This window comes from Macaca fascicularis, chromosome 1, assembly GCF_037993035.2.
Source record: "Macaca fascicularis isolate 582-1 chromosome 1, T2T-MFA8v1.1".
NCBI classification, from domain to species: domain Eukaryota; kingdom Metazoa; phylum Chordata; class Mammalia; order Primates; family Cercopithecidae; genus Macaca; species Macaca fascicularis.
Window position 1 is genome coordinate 108,951,683 of NC_088375.1, and position 12,932 is coordinate 108,964,614.

Genomic DNA, 12,932 nt, shown 5'->3' on the forward strand with positions numbered 1-12,932 from the left:
ACAAGGATATCCAGGAATTGAACTCATCTCTGCAGCAAGCAGAACTAATAGACATCTATAGAACTCTCCACCCCAAATCAACAGAATATACATTCTTCTCAGCACCACATCGCACTTATTCCAAAATTGACCACATAATTGGAAGTAAAGCACTCCTCAGCAAATGTACAAGAACAGAAATTATAACAAACTGTCTCTCAGACCACAGTGCAATTAAACTAGAACTCAGGACTAAGAAACTCAATCAAAACCGCTCAACTACATGGAAACTGAACAACCTGCTCCTGAATGACTACTGGGTACATAACGAAATGAAGGCAGAAATAAAGATGTTCTTTGAAACCAATGAGAACAAAGATACAACATACCAGAATCTCTGGGACACATTTAAAGCAGTGTGTAGAGGGAAGTTTATAGCAGTAAATGCCCACAAGAGAAAACAGGAAAGATCTAAAATTGACACTCTAACATCACAATTAAAAGAACTAGAGAAGCAAGAGCAAACGCATTCAAAAGCTAGCAGAAGGCAAGAAATAACTAAGATCAGAGCAGAACTGAAGGAGATAGAGACACAAAAAACCTTCCAAAAAACCAATGAATCCAGGAGTTGGTTTTTTGAAAAGATCAACAAAATTGACAGACCGCTAGCAAGACTAATAAAGAAGAAAAGAGAGAAGAATCAAATCGACGCAATAAAAAATGATAAAGGGGATATCACCACCGACCCCAGAGAAATACAAACTATCATCAGAGAATACTATAAACACCTCTACGCAAATAAACTAGAAAATCTAGAAGAAATGGATAATTTCCTGGACACTTACACTCTTCCAAGGCTAAACCAGGAAGAAGTTGAATTCCTGAATAGATCAATAGCAGGCTCTGAAACTGAGGCAATAATTAATAGCCTACCAACCAAAAAAAGTCCAGGACCAGATGGATTCACAGCTGAATTCTACCAGAGGTACAAGGAGGAGCTGGTACCATTCCTTCTGAAACTATTCCAATCAATAGAAAAAGAGGGAATCCTCCCTAACTCATTTTATGAGGCCAACATCATCCTGATACCAAAGCCTGGCAGAGACACAACAAAAAAAGAGAATTTTAAACCAATATCTCTGATGAACATCGATGCAAAAATCCTCAATAAAATACTGGCAAACCAGATCCAGCAGCACATCAAAAAACGTATCCACCATGATCAAGTGGGCTTCATCCCTGGGATGCAAGGCTGGTTCAACATTCGCAAATCAATAAACATAATCCAGCATATAAACAGAACCAAAGACAAGAACCACATGATTATCTCAATAGATGCGGAAAAGGCTTTTGACAAAATTCAACAGCCCTTCATGCTAAAAACGCTCAATAAATTCGGTATTGATGGAACGTATCTCAAAATAATAAGAGCTATTTATGACAAACCCACAGCCAATATCATACTGAATGGGCAAAAACTGGAAAAATTCCCTTTGAAAACTGGCACGAGACAGGGATGCCCTCTCTCACCACTCCTATTCAACATAGTGTTGGAAGTTCTGGCTAGGGCAATCAGGCAAGAGAAAGAAATCAAGGGTATTCAGTTAGGAAAAGAAGAAGTCAAATTGTCCCTCTTTGCAGATGACATGATTGTATATTTAGAAAACCCCATTGTCTCAGCCCAAAATCTCCTTAAGCTGATAAGCAACTTCAGCAAAGTCTCAGGATACAAAATTAATGTGCAAAAATCACAAGCATTCGTATACACCAGTAACAGACAAACAGAGAGCCAAATCATGAATGAACTTCCATTCACAATTGCTTCGCATTCGTATACACCAGTAACAGACAAACAGAGAGCCAAATCAGGAATGAACTTCCATTCACAATTGCTTCAAAGAGAATAAAATACCTAGGAATCCAACTTACAAGGGATGTAAAGGACCTCTTCAAGGAGAACTACAAACCACTGCTCAGTGAAATAAAAGAGGACACAAACAAATGGAAGAACATACCATGCTCATGGATAGGAAGAATCAATATCGTGAAAATGGCCATACTGCCCAAGGTTATTTATAGATTCAATGCCATCCCCATCAAGCTACCAATGAGTTTCTTCACAGAATTGAAAAAAACTGCTTTAAAGTTTATATGGAACCAAAAAAGAGCCCGCATCTCCAAGACAATCCTAAGTCAAAAGAACAAAGCTGGAGGCATCACGCTACCTGACTTCAAACTATACTACAAAGCTACAGTAACCAAAACAGCATGGTACTGGTACCAAAACAGAGATATAGACCAATGGAACAGAACAGAGTCCTCAGAAATAATACCACACATCTACAGCCATCTGATCTTTGACAAACCTGAGAGAAACAAGAAATGGGGAAAGGATTCCCTATTTAATAAATGGTGCCGGGAAAATTGGCTAGCCATAAGTAGAAAGCTGAAACTGGATCCTTTCCTTACTCCTTATACGAAAATTAATTCAAGATGGATTAGAGACTTAAATGTTAGACCTAATACCATAAAAACCCTAGAGGAAAACCTAGGTAGTACCATTCAGGACATAGGCATGGGCAAGGACTTCATGTCTAAAACACCAAAAGCAATGGCAATAAAAGCCCAAATTGACAAATGGGATCTCATTAAACTAAAGAGCTTCTGCACAGCAAAAGAAACTACCATCAGAGTGAACAGGCAACCTACAGAATGGGAGAAAATTTTTGCAATCTACTCATCAGACAAAGGGCTAATATCCAGAACCTACAAAGAACTCAAACAAATTTACAAGAAAAAAACAAACAGCCCCATCAAAAAGTGGGCAAAGGATATGAACAGACATTTCTCAAAAGAAGACATTCATACAGCCAACAGACACATGAAAAAATGCTCATCATCACTGACCATCAGAGAAATGCAAATCAAAACCACAATGAGATACCATCTCACACCAGTTAGAATGGCGATCATTAAAAAGTCAGGAAACAACAGGTGCTGGAGAGGATGTGGACAAATAGGAACACTTTTATACTGTTGGTGGGATTGTAAACTAGTTCAACCATTATGGAAAACAGTATGGCGATTCCTTAAGGATCTAGAACTAGATGTACCATATGACCCAGCCATCCCATTACTGGGTCTACACCCAAAGGATTATAAATCATGCTGCTATAAAGACACATGCACACGTATGTTTATTGCGGCACTATTCACAATAGCAAAGACTTGGAATCAACCCAAATGTCCATCAGTGACAGACTGGATTAAGAAAATGTGGCACATATACACCATGGAATACTATGCAGCCATAAAAAAGGATGAGTTTGTGTCCTTTGTAGGGACATGGATGCAGCTGGAAACCATCATTCTTAGCAAACTATCACAAGAACAGAAAACCAAACACTGCATGTTCTCACTCATAGGTGGGAACTGAACAATGAGATCACTTGGACTCGGGAAGGGGAACATCACACACCGGGGCCTATCATGGGGAGGGGGGAGGGGAGAGGGAGGAGGGATTGCATTGGGAGTTATAGTTGATGGGTGCTGACGAGTTGATGGGTGCAGCACAGCAACATGGCACAAGTATACACATATAACAAACCTGCACGTTATGCACATGTACCCTAGAACTTAAAGTATAATAACAATAAAAAATAAATAAAATAAAAAAAAAGAAATTAAAACAGAAATTTTTAAAAAAATTTATTACTCATCTAAACTAATAAATAACCCATCATATGTAAACATAAATAACACTTTTAATGAAAAGCAGCTATTTTCCAAGACAAAAGTGGCACTGTTTATCATTTTTTTGATGTCTCTTTAATGTCTGCTTTATTAGAAGACAGTGGTATTCTCCTATCTGCTTCTATATACAGTCTGTGATGATGACGTATATCACGTAACTGCTAGACAATTCCACTGTACTCTTGTGGAAAACAAGAATGAAAAAGGCAAATACGGTGAAACCCCGTCTCTACTAAAAATACAAAAAATTAGCCAGCCATAGTGGCGGGCGCCTGTAGTCCCAGCTGCTCGGGAGGCTGAAGCAGGAGAATGGCGTGAACCCGGGAGGCGGAGCTTGCAGGCGGAGATCACGCCACTACACTCCAGTCTGGGCAACGGAGGGAGACTCCATCTCAAAAAAAGAAAAGAAAAGAAAAGAAAAAGGCAAATAATATCTTAGTACTATTATGAAAACAGTTTTGACCATGAGGACACCCTAAAAGGGTTTCAGGGACTCCCAGGGTACCTGAATGACATCTGAAGAACTGCAGACCTAGTAAAAGAAGAAATTATTAATAATGAGAATTTTACAAAATTGGAGTAGATCATGAGATACATTCTAAGTTCTTGGAGAAATTAAAGAAAGGCTGAATTACCTAATTTTTCCAAAATTTCGTGTTTTAGGAACGGAGTATAATAAACCACTCTTCCTTCTAAACAAAAAAAAAAAAGAAATGGGGTATCATTATGTTACCTAGGCTAGTCTCGAACTCCTGGCTTCAAGTGATCCACCCATCTTGGCCTCCCAAAGTGCTGGGATTACAGGCATGAGTCACCAAGTACAGCCGCATGTCTCTCACTTTAAATAAAAAATCAGAGTTGGGCATGGTGGCTCACACCTGTAATCCCAGCACTTTGGAAGGCCAAGGCAGTTGGATCATCTGAGGTCAGGAGTTCAAGACAAGCCTAATCAATATGGCGAAACCCTGTCTCTACTAAAAATACAAAAATTAGCCAGGCATGGTGGTGGGTGCCTGTAGTCCCAGCTACTCGGGAGGCTGACACAGGTGAATTGTTTGAACCCAGGAGGCAGAGGTTGCAGTGAGCTGAGATCATGCCACTGCACACCAGCCTGGGCGACAGAGCAAGACTCCGTCTCATAAATAAATAAATAAATAAATAAATAAATAAATAGAAATTATTAAACTTAATGAGAAAAGCATGTCAAAAGCAGAGAGAGACCAAAAGCTAGGTCTTTTGTGCCAGTTAGCCAAGTTTGTGAATGCAAATGAAAAATTCTTAAAGAAAATTAAAAGTGCTACTCCTGTGAACACATGAATGATAAGAAAGTAAAACAGCTTTACCACTGACTTGGAGAAAATTTTAGTGATCTAGCTAGATCAAACCTGCCATACAATTATCTTAAACCAAAGCCTAATCTAGAGTAAGGCCCTAACTCTTCAATTCTATGAAGCTGAGAGAGGTAAGGAAGCTACAGAAGAAAAGTTTGAAGCTAGCAGAGGTTGGTTCATGAGGTTTCAGGAAATAAGCCATCTCCAGAATAAAAAGTGCAGGGTGATGCAGCACATGCTGATAGAGAAGTTGCAGCAAGTTATCCAGTAGATCTGGCTAAGATAACTGATGAAGGCAGCTACATTGAACAACAGATTTTCAATGTAGACAGCACAGCATTCTATCAGAAGAAGATGTCACCTAAGACTTTTATAGCTACAGAGATGTCAATTCTTTGGCTTCAAAACTTCAAAGGACAGGCTGACTCTCTTGTAAGGGACTAATGCAGTTGGTGACTTTAAGTTGAACCTGATGCTCATTTACCATTCTGAAAATCCCAGGGCCCTTAAAAATTATGCTAAATCTACTCTGCCTGTGCTCTATAAATGGAACAGCAAAGCCTGGATGATGGCACATCTGTTTACAGCATGGTTACTGACGATTTTAAGCCCACTGTTGAGACCTACTACTCAGAAAAAAAGAGATTCCTTTCAAAATATTACTGCTCATTGACAATGCACCTGGTCATCCAACAGCTCTGATAAAAATGTACGGGGATGTTGTTCCTGTGCCTACCAACATGACATCCATTCTGCAGGCCATGGATTAAGGGGTGATTTCAATTTTCAAGTCTTCTTATATAAGAAATACATTTTGGAAGATTATAGCTACCATAAATAGTGATTCCTCTGATGGATCTGAGTAAAGAAAATTGAAAATCTTCTGGAAAGGATTATCCATTCTAGAAGTCATTAAGAACATCCATGATTCATGGAGAAGTCAAAATATCAACATTCACAGGGGTCTGAAAGAAGTTGATTCTAACCCTAATAGATTACTTTGAGAGATTCAAGACTTCAGTGGAGGAAGTAACTGCAGATGTGGTGGAAATAGCAAGAGAATTAGAATTAGAAGTAAAGCCTGACATGTTTACCTAGATAACAAACCTGCACAGCATGGACACATACCCCAGAACTTAAAAGTTGAATAAAAAACAATAAAAATAAATTAATTAAAAATTTAAAAAAAGAAGTAGAGCCTGAAGATGTGACTTAATTGCTACAATCTCATGATAAAACTTAAACAGATGAGAAGTTGGTTATGAATGAGCAAAGAAAGTGATTTCTTGAGATGGAATCTGCACCTGGTGAAGATGCTGTGAACACTGTTATGATACTCCATAAATTTAGTTGATAAAGCAGTGGCAGGGTATGAGAGGATCAACCAATTTTAAAAGAAATTATACTGTGGGTAAAACTGTATCAAACAGCACTGCATGTTAGAGAGAAATCTCTCGTGAAAGGCAGAGTCAGTCAACACAGCAAACTTCACTGTTGTCTTCTTTTAAGAAATTGCCACAGCCACCCTAACCTTCAGTAACTGCCACCCTAATCAGCCAGCAGCCATCAACATCAAGGCAAGACCCTTCACCAGCAAAAAGATGACAACTTGCTGAAGGTTCATTAGCATTTTTTAGCATTAAAGTATTTTCAATGAAGGAATGTATACTTTTTTAGACATAATGCTACTGAACACTCAATAGAGACTACTCTACAGTGTAAACATAACTTTTATATGCACTGGGAAACCAAACAATTCATGTAACTCACTTTATTGCAATATTCTCTTTAATGCAGTAGTCTGGAACCGAACTTGCAATATCTCCAAGGTTTATCTACATTTATGATAATAATATCTAATCGTTATATAAAACATACTATGCACTAAGCACTACTATGTATAACTCTCTCAATCACCCTAGGAGATAGATCATTCCATATCATCATTTTACTGATGAGGCACGGAGGTTAAGTAATTTGCTATGGTCACATAGCTACTACTGAAACCAAGCAATGTGACTCTAAGTTTTTGTTTGTAACCCAGGGCACCACATGTGGCTATGCAATTCATTCACTGTCCCAGTGGTGCCAAGAGGGAGCAAGTTGGCACAGAAATCCAATCCATGCCCCAGTTAATGATCTATGCATACCTAGTTCAAAGCTACATCCACCTGAGTACTTTTATCTTTGCCCTAGGCACTTTCTATTTACCAAGCTGTGAGTTCAGAGGACTAGGTCCATAAAAAGAGGAAGTCTTTCTTATTCACACAAAGGTGCCATACAGTCCAGCTGTGGTGCTACCTTAGCCATGGCACTACACTGACCTATTTTGTTTGGGAAGACATTTACAAGGGTGTTTAATACAGCATTGTTTGTAATAGTGAATTTGGGAAATGGATAAAGTATACTATATTCTTATATTGGAAAGCTACGGTGCACCTAGAAGAAAGTAACTATTATATATACACATAGATTTTAAAAACATAATAACTTTGAGTGGAAATCAAGTTGCAAACTATTAATATGTACAGTACATTACATAAACTTTTAAATGCAGTTACATATTTTATACATATATACGCAACACATTTATACATACACATCACACATATTTACCAAATTAATTATGGTGGTACTTCTGATAAGAAAAAAAAAAGATTAGAACTTGGGGGTGAGAAACACAGGAGACTTAAATTGACCTGCAATGTTTTATTCATTTTAATAAGACCTGAAGCAAATATGACAAAATGTTTACTACTATCAGTTCTAGATGGTAGCCATGCAATTAATCAAGATAAAAATTAAAAGATTATTTTTTAAGAACAGGTTTAGTGGGAACTTAAGAGTAGGAGAGCTAGAAGCCTATTCTCTGTGATCAATGAGTGACATTTCAGGGTTCACAGCTTCAGAGATGGAACAGTTATGGCTGATGACAAGGTCCAGGATGTGGTCATTTGAATGGCTGGCTGAGGTAGAGTGGAGGTAGAGATCAATGGAGTGTAAGAAATGATGGATCCAGATGCATCACCAACATGATTGTTGAAGTTTTCCAGAATGATGATAATAGCTAGGGTGGAAAGAAATAGACAGTTGCCAAAGCCCTCACTGAAGACTATGTGGTTATAGGGGAAGGAGATCAGTCAAGGAAAAAGTAAGGATGGAAAGAGGGTGGAATGTATGTGCATCAATGAAGGAGTGGTTACTGAAAGAAGCCACAGTGGTGAGCAACAAAATCATGCTGTGCGCACCTCTAGGCCACAACACAACAGCGGGAGAATGTGTAATCTGTACTTGGAACTACTGAAAAGTAGTATCATTCAGGAAAATTCTAGTTTCAGTTAAGGTGAGGAGGTAGTTACTTCAAAAATCCTACTGAAACTCTAACTTTGTAATTCATTGACCCAAAGCTATAGGTCCAATCAGAAAGGAGCAGTAGATTTTACCAATAAGCCAAAAGAACAAGATGGAGGAGGAGGATCATGAGGAGAAAGAGAGAGAGGAAGGAAGGAAGGAAGCAAGGAAGGAAGGAAGGAAGGAAGGAGAGACTAGAAAGAAAAAAGAAAGAGAGAGAAAGAACAAATGAATGAAAGAAAGAGAAACGAAAGAGAGGAAGAAAGAACAAATGAAAGAAAGAAAAAGAAAGAAAGAAGAAGAGGAGAAAGAGGAGGAGGAGAAGGAAGAGGAGGGAAAGAAGGAAGAGGAGGAAAAGAAAAAGAAGGAAGGAAGGAAGAAGGAGGAGGAGGAGGAGAAGGTGGAGGAGGAAAGGAAGAGGAGGGGGAGGAGGAGAAGAGGGAGAAAGAGAGAGAGGGAAGGAGGAAGAAGGAAGGGAGAAGAGAGAAAAAGAAGAAGAAGGAGGAGGAAGAGGAAAGAAAGAAGAAAGAAGGAGAAAGAAGGAGAAGGAGGAGGAGAAGAAGGGGAAGAAGGAGGAAGAAGAAGGAAGAGGAGAAGAAAGAAGAAAAAAGAAAGAGAGGAAAGAGGGGGAAAGAAAGAAGGAAGGAAGAAAAGAAGGAAAAGAAAGAAGAAAGAAAAAGAGAGGGGGGAGGGGAGGGGAGGGGAAGGAAGGGGAGGAGAGGGGAGGGGAGGGGAAGGAAGGGGAGGGGAAGGGAGGAGAAGGGAAGGGAGGGGAGGGGAGGGGAGGGAAAGGGAAGGGAAAGGGAAGGGAAAGGAAAAGAAAAGGGAAAAGAAAAGAAAAGTAGAGAAGAAAAAAAAGAAAAGAATGACAATGATGACTGGGGCCCTAATATATTGGAAATGAAACTGCCAACTGCACCAAAGAGGAGGGAATGCTGAAGGACATTATCACAAAGCTAAGGGCCAATCAGTAAAATCTTGGAAAACCAAATTGGCTCAGAAAGAGTGAAATGACTTAAGGGAGTAGATAAAGAAATTTCAGAATATTTTAAATGAAGAGATGGTTTTGGCTCTGGAAACAGGTCTGGGAAAGTATCAAGGAATAAATGTAAAGAGGGAACCACATAAGAGGAAACTTGAGGCTTAGAGTCCAAAATCGACCCATATTGAAGGGAAAAACCAGTATATCGAGACCTAAATCCTCTTAAAGATAGAATTTGAAAAATGACCTCTCTTAAAGATAGATCAGAATGGTGAAAAGGAAGACAAGCAAGAATCGAAGAAGGGAACAAGAATAATTAATAATTTCATATGTCCTCTCATGCCACTTTAGGGCTGAGAGAAACTCAGGGGTCTGAATTTCTGAAACAAGCAAGGCCAAACATGTGAAACCAAGTTTTCTCACTCCACAGCACTGAAGGGCCTCTACAGGGTTTGCAGTCATCTTGGTGACACTAAGAAAAGGAGACACGTGTCCTTTCAGTTCTGGGATTCCCATACATACAGTCAGGTTTGCAGTGTTTGTATTCACCACTCCTCACACTCAGTCTGGGGCAAGGGAAGAGCACAGGCCCAGCCCATACACTACATCCTACTCTACTTTTTCTCCAAACTCCACTCTTGTTTAGATGGTCTTTTTTCTATTCTGGGTAGGGGTGGAGTAAAAGGAAAAAAAATGTTCCCAATAGCATCTTTTTTCAAACTTTAATGTCTCCTACATGCACCTTGCCTTTTGAATTTAGAAGAGAAGAATGTTGATCTTTGTCCATGGACCCCCCCAGTTTGGACTAAGGGACCCTCAGAATAAACCTGTGCAAACCCTGGGGGGGGGACTGGGTAAGACCTCATTCATACTTCACATATCTGGCCATGGTTGTTTTTGTAGCTCTAAAATAGTTCATTTGCATGTATTTACAAATTCAGCAAAATAAAATCAGTTTAAAGTATATAATAAATGACATCAAATCCATCTTTTCTCTGTTGATGGGGGTGAGGCAGTAAAAATACCAAGTGCCTGAAATGAGGCACAGGAACACAGGGATGAAATACCTTTTATGGTTAAACAGTCTGATAAAACCACCAAACCCTTCTGCCCTACCTCAACAAGACACACTCTTGAAGTGAAATGTCCCATTGTGTTTACAGAGAGGGAGAAACAGACAGTGAGGAAGGAGAGGATGGGAAAGTAGAGGAAGAAGGCTTTTTCTGCACTAACAACAATGATCAAAGGTTTGCCTGGCTTCACACTTGATTGCCTTCTGCCCCAAAAACAGGAAAAACAAGGTAGCAACAGAGTTCTTTTAGTTTTCTGTGCAGACCCACATATAGAAAACCAAGTAGTAATACTTCCTTAGTTGTGTCAAAGAATTTGTGTGCACATTCCAACGGAAATAATTCCACCTGGTACCTCCCTTTGGGGTGACTGTATCTCCCGCAGGAACTCAGTCCTCACTCAAAAAATCCCAAATTCCCTTCAATCCCGTACCCTCAATCACACCTTGCAAAGGTCATCCCTCAATGAAGTCTGGCCACCTGTTTCAGATCAGCAGCCCAAATAGCAATAGAGCCTATGCTGTTTCAATGGCCCACTAAATATTAATAGCTAATAATAGCTAATATAGCTAATAATAACATTTGATGAGCATTTACTATATGCTAGCACTGCTCCAAGAACTTCCCACATATTAATCCTCACAATAACTCTGTAAGTATTATTCTTACCCATATATTATAGATGAGAAAACTGAGAAACAGAGAAGTTAAGCAGCTTTCCCAAGGGTACACTGCTAGTAAGTGGCTGAGCCAGAATTTGAGCACAGGCAGCCTAACTCCAGGGACCATGTTCTTAACCATTACATGATTCTTCCCCTTGGAAGAGGACAGAACAGATAATATGATGGTTACATTTAGAAACATACAATTTACAATTTGCCCATGGCCCCGGCTCCCAATAACTTCTCATTCCTTTAGCCTCACTGTTCATGTTTGATGTTTCCTGTCTTCATATCTAAAATGCAACATGTGGCACTGTGTTAACTTGGCATAATAGAGTAAAAAAAACAAGGCTTCAGTGGGAATACAATCCTCATGTAAAGTTTAAGAATGGTCAGGACCTGTCCTCATGTCTTCATCAAAATTGACTCCAAGTATACAACTAAGCAGACCAAATGGTTTTAGCACTAACAGAATTCAAGCATTCAGAAGGCAGAATAGATCAAGTTTAGAGAAATAAACTTAGCTCAGGGCATTCATTTTTATTGAATAAAACAAATATTTTTAAAGCATTGAATGTATATCTGAAACTGTTCTACATTCTGGGCATTCCACAAGGAGGCAGAACAAGTCCTTGCCTTCTGGTAACATTCATTCTAGGGCACACTAGAAAAGACTGAAAAAGTAAATAAGGAACACAATGCTGTGACAAAATAACCAAGGGAACCTCTTTCATATGGGACATTCAGGGACAAAGCAAATTTGAGATGATCAAAGATAGGCAGGTAGATATACAAATCTTAATGACACGTTGTCGTTGTGCCTTCATTCCAGCTTCCCAAGAACCATAAAATATTTAAAAATAATTTATGATGTTGTAATGCAAACTTCTCAAGTTGATGCTCCAGGCTCTGCTCCAATCCAGCCCTGCCTATCTATCCTCTTCCCACCACCACTCCCAAACACATCCTCTCCATTCCACTTAGGGTAATCTCCTTACTGGCTCACAACATATCAAGTTCACCCCCAACCCTGTTCTCTCCCCTATGCCTATTAATTCTACCCATCCCTCAAGACCAGGTTCAAGTTCCACCTTCCTCGTTCTTACCGACTCAGGCTTACCGAACACCCTTCTCCTTTAAACAACTAGTTACCAGGCAATTAATTACCTAAAAAGTCTTCTGTCCTTTGCTGCTGTTTCACATATGCCATAACCCAGGACTTTTAACACAAGGCACCACAATATCCTTCCAGCAAGTGTAGGCATGAAGGGAAAGGGGTCTGGCACATGTCCAGAGTTCCCTGGGCCAGAGGTGAGGAGAACTGACTCAGGCTCAGAGAGGCAGCTCAAGGGGAGCAAGCACAGTGAACAAGGGGCACAACTCCCAAATAGGAGCGATGTAAAGTCTCCACTCAAGTGGAAAGATCTCAACAACTGCGAATACAAGAGACAAGGAGGCAGTTCTAGAGGGGAACTAAGGATCCAGATGGGATATCTAATTGAGGAGTGAAAAGTAGAGCATAAGCCCAGTCTCATAGACTAGTCCAACACAGGATAAAGGGAGTAGAGACTTATGACCGGAGGATAACTGTCAGCAAAAGGAATCTAGTGAAATTCTGGAACCTACAAACCAAGAATGGATGACCAAGTTTAAGGACTTGACCTAATTCTAAGCTGTAGGTACAGATCATCAGTGGGCTTGTCTTGGGGGAAATGGGGAAAGTAGATGAAAAAGAGATGAAGGCCAAAATGGTTATGTATAGATTATTAGTCCCTTAGGGGCAGGAGACATGCTTCTATCCTCC